General features: G+C 37.1%; 1 protein-coding gene across 1 annotated transcript in view; it reads right to left on the bottom strand.

Moving 5' to 3' along the window:
• Positions 1-2,232, bottom strand: part of BRINP3 (BMP/retinoic acid inducible neural specific 3) — a 404,544-nt gene extending 402,312 nt beyond the window's left edge. The window contains exon 1 of the mRNA XM_042925066.1: positions 2,158-2,232. The gene's annotated coding sequence lies outside the window, so the exon portion shown is untranslated. The remainder of the gene's footprint in view (positions 1-2,157) is intronic.
• Between the last annotated feature and the right edge of the window lie 18,736 nt (positions 2,233-20,968).

The raw sequence follows: 20,968 nt of genomic DNA, 5'->3' as shown, positions 1-20,968 counted from the left end.
TATTACTGAGGTAGAGCTAGAATTGACACTGAGGAAGGAATCCTAAACCCATCTCACTCTACGTATCACAATAACCCCCTGCTAGGAAATTAAGAGAAAAATATTAAGACTCTTAGGAGCTTACGTCATTAATCAGAAGTCATAATCATAATATCCAAATACCTTTGTGGTATTTTTTCATGAAAGATGAATTTATGCTCAACTTGCCACATTGGTGTTACATTTCTGTTTGTGTCTGAACTTCAAACTAATACCCAATTTTCTAGATTGCTAAAATTGCAGACACTTATTCCAGTCAGTAACTGCTCATTTTAAAAAGAATATGGAAAAAAAATCAAAATAGCAGGGAATATAGGAAACTGAAGCATAGGTTGATAACAAAATATCAAAGTTTTGAAGTCCTACAAGTTAAGTTCTTTGCACTTGTAGAGGGAAACACACAAAGACACTATTCTGAAAATAAATTCCACTTTTATTTAAAGAACATACAAATCTAGTAATAAGGTTAATTTTATATATGCATGTGTGTATATATAATCCATACAAGCGCACTGCGCGCGCGCGCACACACACACACACACACACACACACACACACACACACACATTCTTTTAGAATCCCAAAGGTTTCTTCTTATTTAGATTTGATTTAGTTACCTATATATACCAATCATTTTGCATGAAGAAAATCAAGATGTACTGTATTTTATTTAAAAATCTACATTTCCACTGTAATGTTGAGTTTAAGAAAATATCTTGTGAGAGGCTAGAATAACACATTATCTGATTAAATGATAAATGAAATCAATCATATAGGTATTGTGCATATTTCACTTCAAAAACATTATTAAAGCAATGTATATTTAAATAAATACTTTCTCCACCCACCCAAAAGTGGGCGTGTACACACACACACACACACACACACACACACACACTGAACATGTTCACTACGATAAAACTCTAGAGGGTAAAATGCAAAAGAACTGAGGAATTGGGAAGAATTGAAGAATTGGAATTCATTGACAAATTACTTTCTCCAGTGGAGTAAAAACTACCTCTTGTATCAAACTCCCTTTTAAGAAAAGCACTATAACTTTGCAATTTTATGACCCAAAGTGCAATTATCCTTCTTATATCTTCAAGATGTTATCAGTGAGCCTTACAAGCAGAAAAATTATTGATCAGAAATCCACATCAATAAATGTAAGTACTAAAATTATTTCCAGGGAAAATCTTAAAGAATACAATTTCTTAGAGAAGAGAAAGTGTTAGAAATAAGTAGGATAGTTTTAGAATTGGGTTTCACTAATTTTTTGCTTCATTATGTGGGGACTCCAGACTCCTTCAACATGTAAGCAAAACATTACAAAACATTATCAATACTAACAAAACTTCACACATTCAAAACATGTGTTGTCATTTTAATTATTTTTTTGTTAAATCTAATAGTTGAAGAAATCTATTAGCTGCTAAAATTATACATCTACAAAACTTAAAATTTAAAAAAAAAGGCTTTATTTATGAGAGATTAACTATAATTTTCTAAATTTGCTTATTTTTCAGTTTGCAACTAGTTTTCCAAGCCCAAAGATTCCTATACTGGGGTTATATGAAACATTGCCTTAGGGCAAGCTCCTTTCTTAACCTATTTGAAAGCCCAAGCAACCCCCACCCCAATAATTGTTTTTTGAAAGTGAGAAAATAATGGGACTATAACCCATTAAACATTTCTCTCAAATAGTCAGAATTAAATTGGTAGTTCAAGATGCCCTTAATAATCTCCAATTGTCCTTATATTAAGGTCTGTGACCTTAACAAGAAGCACAATTTCAAGGCATTTCTTCAACTACTATTTTACATACTTCATCAGGGTAATGCATCCCTCCCTCCAACTCTGTACCCTCCCCATTTCTTCCTTTGACCTCTGCCCAGTTTATGATTTTTGTAGCATTGTTACACATTTCAATGAATGCAAGTTAAACATTTAAATTGATTTAAACGGCTCACGAATATGAATACCACGAAGTTATGCATCATAGGAGAACCATCTGAAAATACATGTATCCCATCTCTTGAGGCAGAAAAAAGATTATCACAGGATTGGTCAAATGCAGGTTACATGGTTGTCAATAAAATATAGACCTTCAGTCCTTACCTGCTTAACTGCATGATGACAAATCTAAACAGCATGCAAAAAAAGTCTCAAAATTCTGAATCCTCTGTCTTCGAGGCTGCTGTGACAGTTTTATACCCTGATGCTTTCTTCTTTGCTTACATACATTTGACTGGCTAGAATATCTGTAAGCAATAGTGGGGTTATTTTGCAACCCCAGTCACCTCTTCCTCTTTTCAAGCCTCTGGTTGGCATCTCACACAGCTCTAAACAGGCATCTTATCTTCGGAGGCAGAGCCTCCCCAGCCTTTTCCAGACCGATCCCCATTAGAAGGAGGTCCCTGCTCTAAAGGGTTGATCACGTTCTCGACCCGGTGCAGAGTAAAACGCTCTCTGGTTCAACTCCTGGGGACTAGGAGAACAGCCATCAGAGACTTAAACTCTCTGCCACTGCCTGGCTGCAGAACCAGCAGTAACCAGCGGCCAAGAAGCACCACCCCCTCCAGGACAGCGGAGGGGAGCGCGCCCAGTCCCAGATCCTCCTACCTCCCGCCCCACCTCCAGAAAGGGGGAAACAAAAAATAAAAGCCCAACTGGAAAGTGGGCCTAATATAAGCCACACGGCTCCCAACCCCACTCTTTGCTTTAACTTCAACCTTATATCACAAGCTCCATCTCCAAGTTGAAATTCAACTCTCTCTCCTCCCCCGCCCCCCCCCCCCCCCCCCCCCAGATTCTTGCGAGTTGGTGAAGGCAGACAGGGAATGACGGTCAATGATACTTTAACACGGAGCCTGAGAAGTCAGTTAGCAAGTGTGAGTCCGACTAAGCAGGGGGATGAAGAGGGCGATTAGGGTTTTACAAAGCGGGCGTGCTGAAGAGCCGTCATTTATTAGTCTTAGATATAGCTCATTAAAAAACATAAATAAATAAATAAATAAATAAATAAATAAATAAATGCAAATGCAGAAGGGCGTTGATAAGAGAGTCTAGAGCTCCCAAGTCCGTCCTCTCACGCAGAAAAGAGGTTTTGCTCAAGTTTGGCCTGAGGCAGGCTGGAAACGGAGCATTGGGCACGGACGCAGCCCCCCGGCGCGCCCCGCGCTCCAGGGCTGCGGTTGCCCACACCGAGCACTGCGCGCCGCAGGGGCTGAGTGCGGAGCCTGCGCTGGCCGGGCAGAGTGCGGGACACAGTCCCTCCCCGCGCCGCCATCCCCACTCCCAGCGCCGAGCCTAGGGCCAGCCAGGCCACCGGGCACCTTGTCGTCCGCGCTCTCCGCGCCCAGGTGGCCTAGGCGTTGCCAGGAGCTGCGGAGAAGCCTCCAGGCACAGTCGCCTGTTGATAGCCCTCCGGTTAAAGCGTCCTTGGCGGTGGCAGAGCCTTTCAAACGTAAATGTCCCCTTCCCAAGCCTGAGTTTCAGGCTAGAATATAGCAAAACGCACTTACCTCAACAACGTACGTCTGTGCTTCACTGGAGTAGACTAGGTTAGGAAGAAAAGATCTGACTGCACTGAAAGTTGCGTTTTTTGGTTTTGTTTTTAGGTGTTTTTGGCTTTTTTTTTTTTCCCCCTAACCCCCCTCCTGCACCCTTGCGCAATAGCAACAGTCCTCCAAAGAGGGTATTTGAATGGGTGAATTATGCGAAACCCTCGTTTCTTCAAGTAAAGTCAGGGCTGCTGATGGCACTTGTCAGGACGACCAGACTGGGAAGGAGACCAGGTAGAAACTAGTGACGGGTGAGGGGCGCCAAGTGGTGTGGACCACAGTCTCAGCCCTGCTCTGATGGGCTGCTGGTGGAAGCCAAGGGGGGAAAGCCCTTGAATCCTGAGACTGGGGGATGGGGTGACGCTGCAGCTGGAGTACTTTTATGTCTGGAAGCTAAAAGGGCTTTTGAATTAAAAAAAGCATTACTTAGGTCGTCGCGTCAGCCATCAATGAGGGCAGGAACAGTTCTTTCCGAGAAATTAAAAAACAAAAAACAGTGACAGAGAGAGCGAGAAAGGGGGAAAAAAAGAGAGATAAAAGGAAAATGAAGAACGAAAAGGCGTAAGGGAAGTAAAAAGCTTAAACAATAGGTTCTCACCTCCATCCATCCCAGTAAAGAGAAATATTGTAGAATCCAGGAACTTGTTCTTAAGGGGGGCTGGGCGGAGGAGAGGGGGTCACAGAGAAAACCCTCAAACCTTAGTATGCACTAGAGATAACTAACACACGCAGGCTTGGTATTTAATTAATACACTGTCTTTGTCAATATGTGAAGTAAAAGCTAAGATTTAAATGTTCCTCAACATACCTATACTTAAAGGGGAAGTGATAATCATAACTGTCAGTTAAGCCCATAAAAAATGTTCATAAAAGCCAAAAACACTGCCATATTAACATACTTATTAAAAATTGAGTCTGGGGGCTGAACAAGTGTGAAGAGTGAGGTAATTAAATTTTTCATATGAGGTCTGCCCCTGAATTTCAATTTATTAGAACGAAGATAATCAGTGCTTCCTTCCGATGGCTTTCTTCCTCTGAAATGAGTACTGTGTGTCCAATTAGCTGTTCACTAGCTAAATTCATAAAATCAGAAATATACTAAGTATGATGCCTGTATTGAAATACAATGCCCAAAATAATATGTTCATGTGTGTTTGGGATACTGTGAGAAAAAAAAAAAAAAATGGTTCACTTAAAACTCCCACTCTTCTTCTTACCATAGAGTGGCTATTAGCACTTAGTGTCCGGCTAAACCCATAAAAATACACTTAACAAAAGTCCTCCTTCAGTCATGTAATTGCTTGCAATGAACAAATGCTGACCTGAACAACCTTCGGAAGATCAGAGACTAGTGAACTTTCTCAGACCCTGAAATTTTCTTGAAGGTTTCTTTTAAGCTTACTCTTAGACAAACATATAAAATTTGACCTTTCAAATGGCACAAGAATGTGTGCCAAGAAGCATTAATGGGAGGGGGGAGGGGTGGTTAATGTTTCCTATAACCTGTAATATAAATGAGGACAGAAATAAATAATGTAAAAGGTGATGGGATAATTCATCACATGGGTTGTATCTTGGTAGCACAATTGCAACTAATATACTAATCAATTAACAGTCACATAGATGTTTGAGTTCTGAAAGTAACAAAAAATATTTTTTTAATGAGATATTGTCTCAACACAGCTCATTAAAAATAACACTAGCAATAAGTTTCTAATAAAATGTAAGGAGAATAACTTACCAGAGGACATTTCAGGAAGCAAGATGACTGTGAGAAAAAGATATCCAGGATTCAAACAGAAATTCCATGATCTTCCAAATTATGGTAGTGATGAGCTGCAGGGTGGTGGAACTTTGAAAAAATCAGCAGTTCCTGGTGGCATGTAACCAACTAAAAACCAGTTACACAGAAAGCCACGGAACCCCCAAGGAAAAGAAGCAACATGCGAAAGAGGTGCCTTTTATTTTGGGGGGTGGGAGGCTTATTTGTGAAGATCCTTGGGCAGACAAAGTGAAAATTTACTGACTGTAACATGCCCATACAGTGGGGAGAAATAGAAGCGGTGTAACCCCAGAGAACAGGAGGTGAGATACAGATAAATCTGCAAAGAGAAGTAAAAGGATGTGCTGAAGACAAGAGATAAAGAGAGAACTAGTGAGCAGGGCTGTAGTCATCCTGATAGATACAGCAGCAAGAATGATTTAGGCTGCTGGGAAGGATCCAATGAGAATTCAAGAGGGCACTGCTTCGGAAATCCTGCTCTGATCTTCCCACTCTCAGTTCTTTAAGAGTTACCTGCGTTGGGCACATTATTACTAGGATTAATAGTTTTCCATCAGTGTATTTCACTAGGATTTCCCTTGAACTCTCTCACTCGCAGCAACTGAGGGAGGCGTAGTAAGGAATCCCAGCACACCCCCCCCCCCCCCAAATAAGCCCCTGTGGTCACTTTAGGACGACCAAATCATCAGAGGTTTGCACTGGGGCGGGGGGGGGGGGGGGCGGGTAATCGAGGGGCTGAAGATGCGGAGGAGGCCGAGTGGCCGGGCGCTTTCGGGGGCGCTGTGCCGGAGGCTCGGGCGCGGGGGCCTGGAGCGGTTGTTAGCAGCTGCAGCGGCGGCCGCGGGAGCCCTCCCGGGTCCTGTTTTCTCGGAGAAGTCTGCAGCCCGCGACTCAAGGCAATTCGGTTCCACCCGAAACCTCAGCTCCAAATGCCTTGTTTTAGAAGCTGGGGCTTTGGAGGTTCTGAGGACCGTTCCTGGGGAGGCGGGTGACAGTCTGTGAGGTTCTCGCGGCCCCTCTGATTCCTGCACAGTTACCGAGGGAGAGAGTGCTAGAAATGGCTTTGCTGCCGAATGCATTATCTTGCCATTTTCGTATCCCGATACAGCACACACGATCGCCTGATCGATCGGGTAAGATTAGCTTTGTTCCTTCTCTCTTTTGCTCTCCACGGTCCCATCCCTTCTACAAGCCCAAACCCCAACCCAAATCGCAGTCTCTCGTCTCTCTCTCTCTCTCTCTTATTGTCTCTCTCTCTCCCTCTCTTTCAAGTGAGGAACTTCCCTTTCCTCTTTGAAACCTACTTCCCCAGGGGATTGCTTGTGTGACTAGGGGCTGGTAACTCTCTTCGTAGATGATTTGTATTTTGGCTGTGAAATGATTCGCCCCTCGCCACCCTCGTCCCCTCCTTAGGGAAGGTCCCTCCCTCCCCATGGGTTCCCTGTCTGAGCTTGGCTCTGGATGAAGAGCGCTGTGGGAGTCTTTCGCCCTCTGCTCTACCTTCCTCTGGACCCTGAAGCTTAAGCATTATCCGCCTCTCTCTCTTTTTTTCAGAAATAGGAGGGAAAGGTAGAGTGGAAATTGATTTCTTGCAGAGACTGAGGCGCCGAATGATAGAGGGAATAAACATTTGCCCTGGATAAAAATGTTCTTGGTAAGTAATCTTATTTTCTGCGGTTGAAAAAGAAACACATTGCTTCTCACCGGCCCATCCCCCACTCCATTCATTTATTTGCTCTCTGTATGTAAATCACGAGCTGGGTCAGTGGAAATTTTCTTTTCCCTCTTCCTAGGAGAATAGCAGCGTGTAAGGGTGAATTTGAACTAGGGGGCTTTTAAGGAGGCAATATGAAGGCTTTAAGGCGCTTCAGTTCTTATATTCCAAACCTACACACAGGTAAAGCTGATTCCCACTTGCTCGTTAGAAGAGTATTTAAATATCTCCTTTATTTCTTACTAACACTTTTCTTTCTCAAAATGAAGAAAATGGGTACTGTAGTAGCTCCGTGTCCATGGTTTTCATATATTTTGGCCATGTTCTAAAATATGATATTCTTTCCACTCCAGAAATAAGAATGTGTATTCAGCTGAAGCTTAATAAGTCAGCTTTAAGCTAAAGGTAACTTAAAGCTCTCATACCCCTTACTAACCTGTACATCTTTGTTCCAACTCTTGTACCAGATACAAATTATTAGCATCCAAGATAGCTATTTGCATGTTGTGGTGATAGCTATAAATTCAGAAAGCCCTCTGGTTTTCATGAGTCTATAGCACCCCCAACCTGCATTTGCTCATTATGTGTAAAAGAGGGAGGAAGCCAAACACCTCTTGATTGTGCTTACATCATATGTCACTAAGTGTGCAGAATAATCCACCTTGCAAATTGTGTGAACTTGGTTTATCAAGCGTAAGCTGACTAGTGTGGATGTGAAAAACTAAAGGAGACTTGCTCTAAGAGAAATTATTGCAATTTTGAGTTACAGATATTTTACTGGTACAATATCTGTATTATTTTTTTCTCCATTGTTGTCGTACCTTACACTGTACACCCCTTATTCCCAAATTTTAACGATAAAGAATAAGCTATTCCTGATACAAATAGGATGGTTTTAATTTCATCTAAAGTATCTGACATTAAAATTCCATTGATAAGAATAGACTTTATTTCAAGTCATCAATTTTCTAGAAATCTCTACTAGGAAATCCCAGAAGAGAGATAGCTAAGTGTCATATTACAACATAAAGGCAAACTGTGCATGTGCACAAGTATCTGTAGTCGTTATTACTATCAACATTGTCCAGGGAAAAAATTTCATGTGTGTGTATAACTTTTCTTTTCTTTCTGTTCTTAGGCTGTGTTCCAGCCCTAATAAGGACCTAGAGCAGAAGTTTTTCTTCAGTGATCTAATTTTACCCAAAAGCTCATTTCTGTGTTATGTCTCTGTTTTACGCAGGCTGACGAATGTTGGTAGGGGGATGGATGCCCCGAATTAAATTTGTTACAATCTCAACCTTAACAGTTGTGATATATTAGACAGCATATTTTTCATGTAAGATTTAATATGCTGCTAAACTTACTTACCTAAATTGTGATTCAAAGAAATACAATTGTTTTTTGAGGACCCAACTTGACTTAAGTTAGAAAGTATAATATTAAAATTTTTATTTTATATGTAAAATAAATGCAAGATTTGTGTTCTTTTAAATATTTGGAGAATAAAAAGTACAGGATTAAAAAATATTAATTTTGTGACCCATGTTTCCTTAACTTTAACATAGTTAATAGCACTTAAAGTTTATTAAACTAGCTAAGTCTTTGAGCATTATACTAAATCGTATGATTAAGTGTGATGAACCTCAAAATGGAGCCATAGGCTTTTACCTCTGTTAGCTAGCTTTTACCCTGTTTGTACTTAGATCTGTCTCAAAAGTTATACATTATAAGTTTATACTCAGCATATCTTTTCCTGGATCATCTCAATGCACATCTATAATGGGTATCTAAGCACATTTTATATTACTGGTAATATTTTTATTTGCTATCCTGGCTCCTTCTTTTTAGTGGTATAGGTACCACCTGATATATTTGTTAACTATTAATCCACAAAAATGTCTAATCTAAAAGCAATATTCAAGGTATATTGTATTGGGGAAATTGTGAGTCAGTTTGCTTTGTCAATAAAAATGTCAATATGCTTCAGATTGTTTTAACCTTAAATCAAAATTATAACAAAAATGTAGAAGATAAGTAAATTCAAACTGTTCCTTGCATATGAAAGGGTCATATCACACACAGGTATGCATATATAATTTCCCTCATTAGAATATTTAAATTTCTTTAGTCTCTGTTATATGTTTATTTTGGTTTTAGATCTTTCTCTTTGAAAGTGCCTAAAGTTTCTTAAATACCTAAGTGTGCAGGCATCTGCTTGCCTTACTCCATAAAATGAATGTGCTGCTAAATAAACTGAGCCAATATATTTGAATCTCAAAAAAAGTACAGCAGTGTTCCCCACTTATCCACAGGGGATACATTCTAAGACTCTCAGCAGATGCCTAAAACCATGGATAGTAGAGAACCCTAAATACACTATGTTTTTTCCTCCACATACACACCTATGATAAAGTTGAATTTATGTATTAGGCACAGTAAGAGTTGAACAATAATAAAATAGAACAATTATAAAAATATGGTGTAATAAAAGTTATGTGAACGTGTGTCTCTCACGTATCGTATTGTGATGTGTGTATTGTACTATACTCACCTTTTTTCTTCTTGTGATGATGTGAGATGATAAAATGCCTAGGTGGTGAGATGAAGTAGGGTGAATGACATAGGCACTGTGACATAGCGCTAGGCTACTGTTGACCTTCTGACTGCTTGTCAGAAGTTTCCGGAAACTGAAGCTGCGGGCAGGTAACTGAAACCGGGGAGAGTGAAACCAGAGATAAGAGGGGACCACTGTATGTTGGAACTTGAAGGAACTTTAATGGCCATTGAGTCTAACTCCTTCATTATGATGAAGAAATTGAGAACCAGAGAGGTTAAGTGATTCGTGTAATCATTCACTAACCGGTAATCCAAGGAACTTTAAATGTAGTTTTCCTAACTTCTTAGGTAGTATTCATTGTAAATCCATTAAACTGTAACACTAGCTGTTAAAGCAGCTATTGTTTAAGATTGGGATAAGGAATAGATGAAAGAGAAGGTAGTACAAAGATGAATAAATTGCGTCCTTATTGGAGTTTATTTTGTTGACAACTAATACTCTCCATTGTAGAAATTTTTTATTTCCCTATCATGGTTTATATTCCCCAGTTCCCCCCCCCCCCCCCGCCCCACCCCATCCCTGCCCTCAATGGTTGGGGAACATTTCTTGGTGTAATTTTACTTTCTCAGAAAAGATTCTCAGTGTTTTTGTACTTCACTAGGTTGTTCCCTAAACTATTACCAACCACCCCCTATACAACCTTAACGTATAGATAATTCCAACACCCGCAATAGCACATTCCATCATGTCACCTGCAGTTCTACTTTTAAATTTCCCTACCGATATAAAAAATAGAAGTGTATCGAGAAGAAAGCCATCATCTCAAAATAAGAAGGTTAATTAAACTTATATCTGAAACCACACACATACACACAGACACACACATGTACAATAGGAAAAAAATGCAGAGACTAAGACAATACATTGTGATGGAAACATTATTATGCAAAAATAAATCCATGTTCCATTAACAAAGAGCTTTCTTACTATGAGAAAAGTTATAAAACTTCAGTGGTTTAGGAATATTCAGTTTTCTGGAGTGACTGAAGCCATTCTTCTTCATTCCTTCATAGACATCAATATTTGAGTAACACGCAAGTTACTTTTTTTGGAAATAACAAACCTAAAAGACAAATATCAACAACGAAATCCATTGACAGTTATTATTCAAAGGGATTATTGTTCTTAGATTAAATAAGAATAAAAGCAAATGTGAACATATTTTTAAATGTATACAATGTGCTCTTATTCACACTAATCTGAAATATTGCAAAAGATGGAATACATATGAGAAAGAATATATATTGGTTATTTTACATTTTAAAGATCAAAAAAATTCTAGTCTTATTTAAAACCTACCTGTTGTTGAATAAAAATTTCTAATTGTTAAAGAGAAATGTAAGTAGATTCATAGAATATTTTGAAGAACCTAGTATAGACCTGCCTCTTCAAATAGGTTATCTCAATATCTACTGTGCAAGTTGGTTACAAGCACTTCATATACGCAATGACAGTCTCAAAGAGCTTCATTAATTTGTCCAAAGTCACAAACTAAGTAGAAGATTCAGAATTAGAAATCAGGTCTTATGACTCCAAAGTCTAGGTGGATTCCCGTTGCACTTTTCTATCACATATAAATTACTGGGATACTAGAAGCATTCTGGAAGCATTTGTTAAATAGCATCTGTATTGCTGTATGTGTTTTTGTGTGACTAATAATGTCTTCACAGCCATGTAATAGAATTCAGAGCCTAACCTATTTCAGAAAAAAGCTGCCTACTATCAGTTTCATGAAGGAGAAACCATGACTGTGTTTTCATATTTATGCTCGCCCCTCTTGCTTTGAATCTGCACCAGTTAGTACAAGACCTTACATAGAGAAGAAACTCAATAACTGTTTATTTAATGGATGAAATTAAGTACTAAGCTTAACATTCCATCTTTAATATTCCTACAAGGACTTACTGTATTTAATTTTTATCCAACATTTAGAAATGTTATTACTAAGTGGCAGCATTTTTCAAAATATTTTCAGAATATTTGACATATATTTGGCCTTAGTAAACCATTTTTAAAATGATGACCCCTCCCTATTCCGTGAGACTTTGTATTTTTATAAATACCTTATTATCCATCACACTAATTTATCCTTTCACCATGCTGTATAAATTAAAGCATTTCATTTATTTGAGAATAAGGGAAATAAAGTATGAAGAAATTAAAGCACTATTATTGATTACTAAAAGAAACAATTAAGCTGTTTTTATCCACCATATTATATTTCCTAACTTGTTGGAAATAAGATATGTGTTAGTAAATTCTTCAACTGTCAACTTTTGCAAGTAAAATATATTTATAGAAGAGAGAAAAGTTTCTAATATTGTGAGCTGAATCATAAAACTATCGGTTTATATAACATTTTGCTAATCAGACTTCTTAGAATTAAGATTTTTGATATTCACAAAAATGATTGTTTCTAAATTATTTATAGTTCCAAAATCTATTCATGAGTACAATGACCAAAATATGTTCATTGGCGTAGTGGTCATATGGATTAATGCATTATCAACTGACATGAATAAACATCACTGTTTTAAAAGTTTTTTTAATGTTTACTCTTGAGAGAGAGAGCCCACCCAGGCATGAGTGGGGGAGGGGCAGAGAAAGAGAGGAAGACTCAGAATCTGAAGCGGGCTCCAGGCTCTGAGCTGCCAGCAGAGCCAACATGAGACTCAAACTCAAGAACTGCAAGATTACTTCGCGACCTGAGCTGAAGTTGGATGTTTAACCGACTGAGCCACCCAGGTGCCCCAAACTTGCACAATTTTTGAAGTAACTTATAAAAGTAACACTTTTGAAAACATTCAAGATATGATAAGATACAGCTTCCTTACAATCCTTCCTTGTATCTGAATTTCAATGATTATTTGGTCTGATAGAAAGAATATAATTTCCCAAAACATCCACATTCTAATTCCCAGGATGTGTGACTGTGTTACCTTGCGTAATTTAAGGAGTTTTGTAAATTTCACAAGGGTAAGGACCTTGAAATATAGACAGCAGCCTAGACGAGCTGTGTCTCCCTTATATAATCACAAACATCCTTATAAGAGAAAGGCAAAAAGGATGGAGTCAGAGAAAGACATGTGATGACAGAAACAGATGGAAGGACGAGGGACCATTAGCCAAGGAATGCAGTCGAGACACCCTCTAGAAGCTGAAAAGGGCAGGAAACAGATGATACCCTAGAGCTTTCATAAGAAATTAAGCCCTGCTAATCCATTTTAGACTTCTGACCTACAAAATCGTTGAGTTAATAATTTGTGTTGTTTTTTTTTTTACCACGTTTGTGGTAATTTGTAACAGCAGCAACAGGAAACTAATAAAGCCAGTCATGCAAAGAGTTCAAAAATAAGTAGTATGTTCTCTCCTCTCTAGGAATTTTAAGATTTTACAGCAAATTCTTGCTTCATGGGCATTCCATTCCTCCAGGTATTGAACAAACCACTGTCTTTCATCAGGTTGAAACTTGATTTCCTCAAAAAGCAGGGTGATTCATCCAACATGGTTACATAGAGAGTGAATAGAAACCAGGGTGGGGACAACTAGACAATAGCTCTAGTCTCCGGAAATAAACTAAAAATTTAAGAATTTATAATAGTATATGGCTTTATTCATTTACTACATACTGCTAGCATAGAGTCTTACACATATTAGCAGCCAATGCATGCTGATTTGGTTGTAACAAATATTGATGCAGGTAAGAAAGTAAATAATAATCATTACATTTGAAGAATATATGAAAATTAGATGGTATGAAGAAAAGATACTAAGCATAATATAATAGTAAGTGCAGAAGCCAGTGAGAATTAGCAAAATATTAACAGAAATGTGAGATAAAAATGAGACCACAACAGAGTGACTGACAGGATGTAGGAGGATTTTTATTTTCATGGAAAGATAGATATGAAACGATTTGATCATTTTCTCCTTGTATTTTATACAGTATTGCAATCAGGGAAAGAACCTGAACATTTACCTAATTAGGATGCATCATTAATTTTACTGTCTCATGAACTCCTAAGGCCTTTCACCCCTTGTAGAAATAAAAGAAACTGAGCTACTTGATTGCCAATTCTCTTGGTGTCTCTAAATCTCCGTAATGCGTGTACTTCCTATTCTGAAGAAATACATACCTTGTAGGAGGAAGAAAAACAATCCTTCACATTGATCATGGAGTTTTGCCTCTGAGGAGAAAATATGAATTTACAGACAAAAGCAATTTTAAAAGACTATATAAAATGAATTCATTTCATATTTATGGAAGGAGACCAAGCCTAAAAGTCAATTCAACAAGTATTTATTGAGCATTTATTCAACAATCATTTATTGATAGTATTATATATAAGAAGCAAGGTTCTAAATGTTATAAGGACATAAAAATAAATAAGTTACAGTCTTTATGTCCTAGTAGGTGGATAAGGAGAGTATACTGATAAATATAAAGGTACTTTTGACTCTATCCCACATTCTATTCACATCATCAATCATCCTTTTATTAGAAAGAAAAACAAATTTATTGTCATCTGTGGGCCAAGTACATCTTAGGATAATATGCTGAATAAGATAAGCAAAATCATGGACATCAAGCCTCTTACAAATACTGACGGAATCATAACAGCAACACAAAAGAAAACAATAAACTGACATTTGAATAATTGCTGGTGTCTTTAGGCATAAGATCTCTTCAGCAATAAGTATATCATGCTTCACTTATTTACATTACTTACTAGCTTCTGACAGCATGTAACTGTTTTTACCTGTTGCCTACATTTGTTGGCAGGAGGAGTTTGCTTAGTGTTTAAGGGGTGACAGTTTCAGCAGAGTGAATTTTTTTGTCAGTATAAGTTTAAAATTAACAACTCCAATGCCGTTAATTCAACCACACTTTTAATTTTGTCTAATGCACAGTTTAGTGGAGTCAGCAGAATGGGTGCAACAATCTGATACACAGCAATTCAAGGATCCAGACACCTTCTATCCCATGACCCGTTGTTTCACTAAGTCCTCTGATATTGGCTATTCATTTGGTAAATGTGGGAAAGACCAAAAGTTGAGGGAGAATTACTTAGGAGATTTTACGGGCCAGATCCACAAGTGGTCCATATCCTTTCCATTCACATTCCATTGACCAGAACACATTCTTATGGCCGCATCTACCCGAAAAAAAAGCTGTGAAATGAAATAAAATTTCATGTCTAGAAAGAAGAAAAGAACATGAATAGCAATCTGCTGGACTGATATTCTCAAACATTGATTACACTGTCAGTCCAGGACAGAGACTTTAACTTTGTTTGTCGTTATGATCATGTCAGTATTAGAAGAAGGAATTTGATGGGTAGTGCATTGCTAGGTAATAGAAGGAAATTTAGTCCTTGCCAGCATCTAGAATGGGCTCTGCAAAAGGTTGATACATAATAAATTTTTGTTAATGAATGAATACCTCTGGCTTTGGATGTTCCCATACAATATCCCTATACCCAAAATTGGCACTCAATTTTATATCCACAGATCTTAAAAGTTTTTGCAAAAATAAACTCAAAATAAATCTCAGACCTAAGTATAATATGCAAAACTATAAAGCTCCTAGAAGTTACTAGGAAGAAATCCACATGAGCTTGAGTTTGGTAATTACTTTTTATTTTATTTATTTTATTTTTATTTTTTTAATTTTTTTAATGTTATGTATTTTAGAGCGACAGAGAGAGCATGAGTGGGGGAGGGGCAGAAAGAGATGGAGACACAGAATCCGAAGCAGGCTCCAGGCTCCCAGCTGTCGGCACAGAGCCCGACGTGGGGCTGGAACCCAGGAACCGTGAGATCATGACCTGTGCTGAAGTCGCATGCTTAACCAACTGAGACGACCAGGTGCCCCAGGAAATCACTTTTTAGATACCTTTTGGTCTGCCAAAGATACCATTAAGAGAATGAAAAAGCCACAGACTGGAGAAAATACTTGCAAAACACATATCTAATAAAATATTATTATCCAAAATATACAAAGAACTCTTAAAATGCTACAATAAGAAAAAAATTAAAAAATGGATGGGAGATCTGAACAGAGACCTCACCAAAGAAGATATAAGATGGCAAATAAGCATACAAAGATGCTCAATATCATGCGTCATTAGGGAAGTACATATTAACAACAAAATACCACTGCACACATACTACAAATGGTTAAAATTAAAAAAAAAAAAATTAAAAAGCTGACAATACCCAATTGTCAGAGGATGCAGAGTAATATTAACTCTCATTCACTGCTGGTAGTAATGCAAAATGGTACAGCCATTTTGGAAGAATATTTGGCAGTTACTTACAAAAGTAAGCATAGTCTTAATATGATTCATCAACTGTACTTCTTATTTACCAAAATGAGTTAAAAATGTATGCGAACAGAGGAGTGCCTGGGTGGCTCAGTCGGTTAAGCGTCTGACTTGATTTTGGCCCAGGTCATGATCTCACGGTTCATGGGTTCCAGCCCCAGGTCAGGTGTCAGGCTCTGTGCTGACAGTGTGAAACTTGCTTGGGATTCTCATTTTCTCCCTCTCTCTGTGCCCCTCCCTGCTCGCTCTCTCTCTCTCTGTCTCAAAAATAAAACAAATAAGCTTAAAAAAATGTATACCTAGAGAAATACCTATAGCTTTATTCTTACTTGCCCCAACTGAAAACAACAAAGTTATCTTTCAAAAGGTAGATGGATAAACAAACGGTTGTGTATCCATGCCACATCATATTATTAGTTGATTTAAATAGTGTACTAACACAAAAAAGACATACAACTTAGTGAAAGAAGCCAATATGAAAGTCTATCCACTGTACGATTTGAACTATATGACATTCTGGAAAAGATAAAGTTATGAAGAGACTAAAAAGATTAGTGTTTGATCAGTGGTTGTGTTTTGTTGGTGGGAATGAAAAAAAAAATAGGAAAAAAAATAGGCTGAATAGATGGAACACAGGGGATATCTAACTTAATGGTCAATTCTTGGTCTGAATCTTCTTTGACTAATCAACAGCATTTTTCACATTACTCCTCCTTGGAAAGGTTTCTATATTTGCTTCCAGCACAGAACAGTAATTGATCTTATTTCTACGTCTCTGGTCACTGCCTCTCAGTTAGTTTCCCTAGTTTATTCCCTAGTTTATGAACTTGTGAAGTGGAAATTCACTAAGGGACAGTCCTTGAACTTCTTTATATCTACACTCAATCTCCTGGAGAACTCATTCATTTCCACGGCACGCAATATCATCTGTCTACTGATTACTCCCAAATTTATATTTTCAGGGTAATTCCTTGTAGATTTTCCAGAGGCTACAGACATTACTATTTAATAATTTATCTTGGAAGTATAATAACCATTCTAATTTTAACATGTTCAAAATTCATCTGCTGTACTCCAGCACCTCTCAAACCCATTCCACCTACATTCTTCCTCAACTTAATGATAAGCTATCCTTGAATATAGTCAGGAAAAAAACTAAAGGAATCTTTAACTCTTCTCTTTCTCTCAGAGCTCAGACATGCATAATCAACAAATCATCTTGACCCTACCTTCAAAATAAATCCAGCCTCTGACTACTCATCCGTTTTATTGCTAACATTCTAAGCTAAGCCACCATAATTTCTAACCTGATTTACTGCAACAGTATCTTCTTTACTCTGCTCTTTTTTTTCCCTGTATTTAACACAGCAGACATTATAATCCTGTTAAAATAAAAGTTCTCATGCAACTTCTGTGCTAAAAAAATTTTGCAATGGTTTCCTATTTATCTAGAACAAACACCAAAATCATTGCATGTCTCCCAAGATCCTAAAATTTGTAATCCTTCTTTTATCCCCTAGTCTATTACTACCATATCTGTAGTCACTGTCCTCCAGCCACACTGACCTCTTTGAAGAAATTTTCAGTCGTGTTCCTTCTTAAGCCATCGTATTGAGAGGAATTTCCTTTTTATACTTACGTGATCTTAATCCCAGACTTCACTGGGTCTGAAAGCAGCTGTCCAGAATGATCTCCCTCTGGAAAACTGGATATTCTCCATCACACACACAGTCCCTGAGAAACAAAGTGATACTATTTTAGATTCCTTTTCTTTCTAAAATGCTACATGTAAGCTTTACTATACCTTGGACAGCACCCACTGCACGTTGTCTTCAAAAATTTTAGGAGAAGAAAGGAGCAGAAATCTCTGTCTTTGAGATTTCTAATTATTTCTGTTGATACTCATCTTCCATCTGGCTCTCCCTTTCCTCTCCTTCTCCACCTTGGCCAAGAGAACTTTTGTTAACTTTATAAATAAAATTACCCTTTATCTAGTGCTCTAAATATCAGAGTAAAAATTCTCTAGATGAAAATTTTTCTACTAGAGTAAAAAAAAAAATTGCTATGAGTCCAATGGCATCCCATTTTCACAGGGAGGTTTATAAAAATCACTATATTTAATGTTTACCTCTTGCAAACAGGAAATACCTTGGTTTTATACCATAAAGCCAGTTGAGACTGAAAACAAAAACTAAACACCCAACACTTTAATTAACATTGTTTTTTCCTTGGCAGGGAGAAGGGGTCAGGAATAGCAAACAACTCCTAAATTGAAATATACAAATATTACCCCATTGTATTAGACCAAGAATGGACTTATGCAAAACCTTTATGAGAAAGAGAAACATGGAGTGATGAGTTTGAGTCCATCTACATGTAACAGTGAGTTTTTCTTTCATCGTAAATATTTTTTTCTTGGTCTTCTCTATGATACTTTCCAGTATGCTATCTAATGAATGTGTCATAGCAGTGTTGAATATTTGACTCAGGACAGTTTCCACCTTCAAAATCTGGATGCCTCCACTCCCACTCTTTTCACAGTATTAATTCAACCAAGCATCTGTTTCTTTATTACTTTAAAAATTGAATCTCAAATTGGGTCTGAATTGTCGGACCTAGGTCACACACCTGTACTGCGCTATAAAAAAAAAGGCAAAAAGGAAGGGAAGTTTGAAGCTGAAATTCTCCTAAAAATGTGTAGGTTAAATGCAAAGAAGCCACAGTTCATTGCAAATATCCACCAATTTGTATATAGTTTCTATAGCTAAAAGGTGATGACCTTCATAAGTTAGTAAGGGGACAATAAGGCAAAATAATGACTATCAAAAATTAAATTTTAGTTGCAAGATTATTGTAAATATCTTATAGAGTCATAGGATATTTTTGATTGATTAAAATTATCCTGCAAATACATTTAAAAGAAGTTTGAAATGTAATCATCTTATGTTCTCTTTCTCATACAAATTTTGTTTTTTCAGCAGCTTCCTTTTAATACTCAAACCCTATATTCAGTTCAGAAAAAATCCACAAACATTGTCCAATCTAACTATTCCTTTTTGATGAATTCTAATTGAGTTCTAGGAAGAATTGTAATTGAACTAATGTAACAGTTCACTTTGTTACCTATACTATTGGCCAACACATTAATACATATAATTAAACATTTGAGATTAATTACAGGAAAATTATTTTTAATCTAGGATGGAAAAGGGAATAATTATCAAAATTCTAAAGTAAGACAATTTTCCTAATAATTATAAACTACAATGTACATTAATAATATTTCATGAACTATGTTTGAAATCAATTTGTACATATGTGCTATAGTCTCCTAAGTTAATTTTCTTTTTTTTTAAGTTTGTTCATTTATTTATTTACATTTATTTATTTTTGAGAGACAGAGAGAGACAGAGCACAAGTGGGAGAGGGGCAGAGAGAGGGAGACACAGAATCCGAAGCAGGCTCCAGGCTCTGAGCTGTCGGCACAGAGCCCGACACGGGGCTCAAACTCACAAACTGTGAAATCATGATCTGAGCTGAAGTTGGATGCCTAACCAACTGAGCCACCCAGGCATCCCAAATTTTAGAGAGAGAAAAAGAGAGAGAGAGAGTGGAGGAAGAGGCAGAGAGAGAGGAAGAGTGAATCCTAAGCAGGGTCCCGGCTGTTAGTGCCGAGTCCTAGGAGGGGCTCCTGAGATCATGAGCAGAAATCAAGAGTCAACTGCTTAGCCAACTGAGCCACCCAGGCACCCCTCCTAAATTAATTTTCTATCCTGTCCTGACTCAATTGATGATATTCCTTAGGGCCAAAACAAAAAGTATTTTAATGTAAATCTTGTTTACATAGATAATATTAAAGGCCCTAAAGACTTCTTAGTTAAATAAAAGAATACATATAGTCAATTTTTTTTCTAGATTTAATTATGTTTTGCTTATATGACATAGAAAAGCAATATAATTAGCTAAAATAAAGAGAGGACATTGAGAGAGGACATTGAGAATGAAAGGTAGAAGCTTTGGTCACAGATAGTATGATATGTGTATATTTCTGGTAAAAAATTATTTTAGCAATTATTGCTAAATTCCTTTGATAAGGTCTTAATTTGTTTTGACAGGCCCATTAAACATCTCATTCACTTCTAGAAAATAATGCAGTATTTGCTGTTAATCTTGAGTAATAATAGTAGATTTTTGAAAGTCACCATTGTCTTAAATGAATATAAGGAAAATGTATAACTTCTCAAAGGGCAATTATATTTTTGCAAATAAATATGTATATAATATAAAATAATGTAAACTCAATATATTCATCATGATGCATGTCCCACACATGGATATTAGCAGGTTTTAAAACATTTTAATGATTTCATTATTAACATATATTTATATAAAAAAGTTCTTATTAAATATTCTCAGTAATAAATTCTGCCTAATATATAAATAGGTGGTTTACTTATAATAATATATACAATTCATTATTGCATTAGAATTCAGAAAATATATTTATTTATGTATAGGTAAATATGACTTGTTTTGTTTAATACAGGTCATTTTTATTCTATGGATTCATAGAGAATTCTTCAAACATTATCATGGTATTATAATATAACTACTGATCTTTGTAGCTCTCCATCATTCAGTCAAAGTTGGAAAATGCGAGTCTTCTCATCTTTTCCTAAAACTGCAGGGAGTACAAAATCAGTAGAAGGTAGACAGTGCTTTAGTCTTCTCAGGCTCCATTAAAAAAAACACCATAGCCTGGGATGCTTAAACAACAGGAATTTTTTTCTCACAGTTCTGGGAACTGGGAAGTACAAGATCAAGGTCTCAGCATGTTGGGTTTCTCCTGAGAGCTCTCTTCCTTGCCTGTAGAAATGGCTGCCTTCTCACTGTGTTCTCATATTTTGGAGAGAAAGCTTTGGTTTC

This window comes from Panthera leo, chromosome F3 (genome assembly GCF_018350215.1).
Source record: "Panthera leo isolate Ple1 chromosome F3, P.leo_Ple1_pat1.1, whole genome shotgun sequence".
NCBI classification, from domain to species: Eukaryota; Metazoa; Chordata; class Mammalia; order Carnivora; family Felidae; genus Panthera; species Panthera leo.
This window is presented reverse-complemented; position numbering and strand designations above follow the sequence as displayed.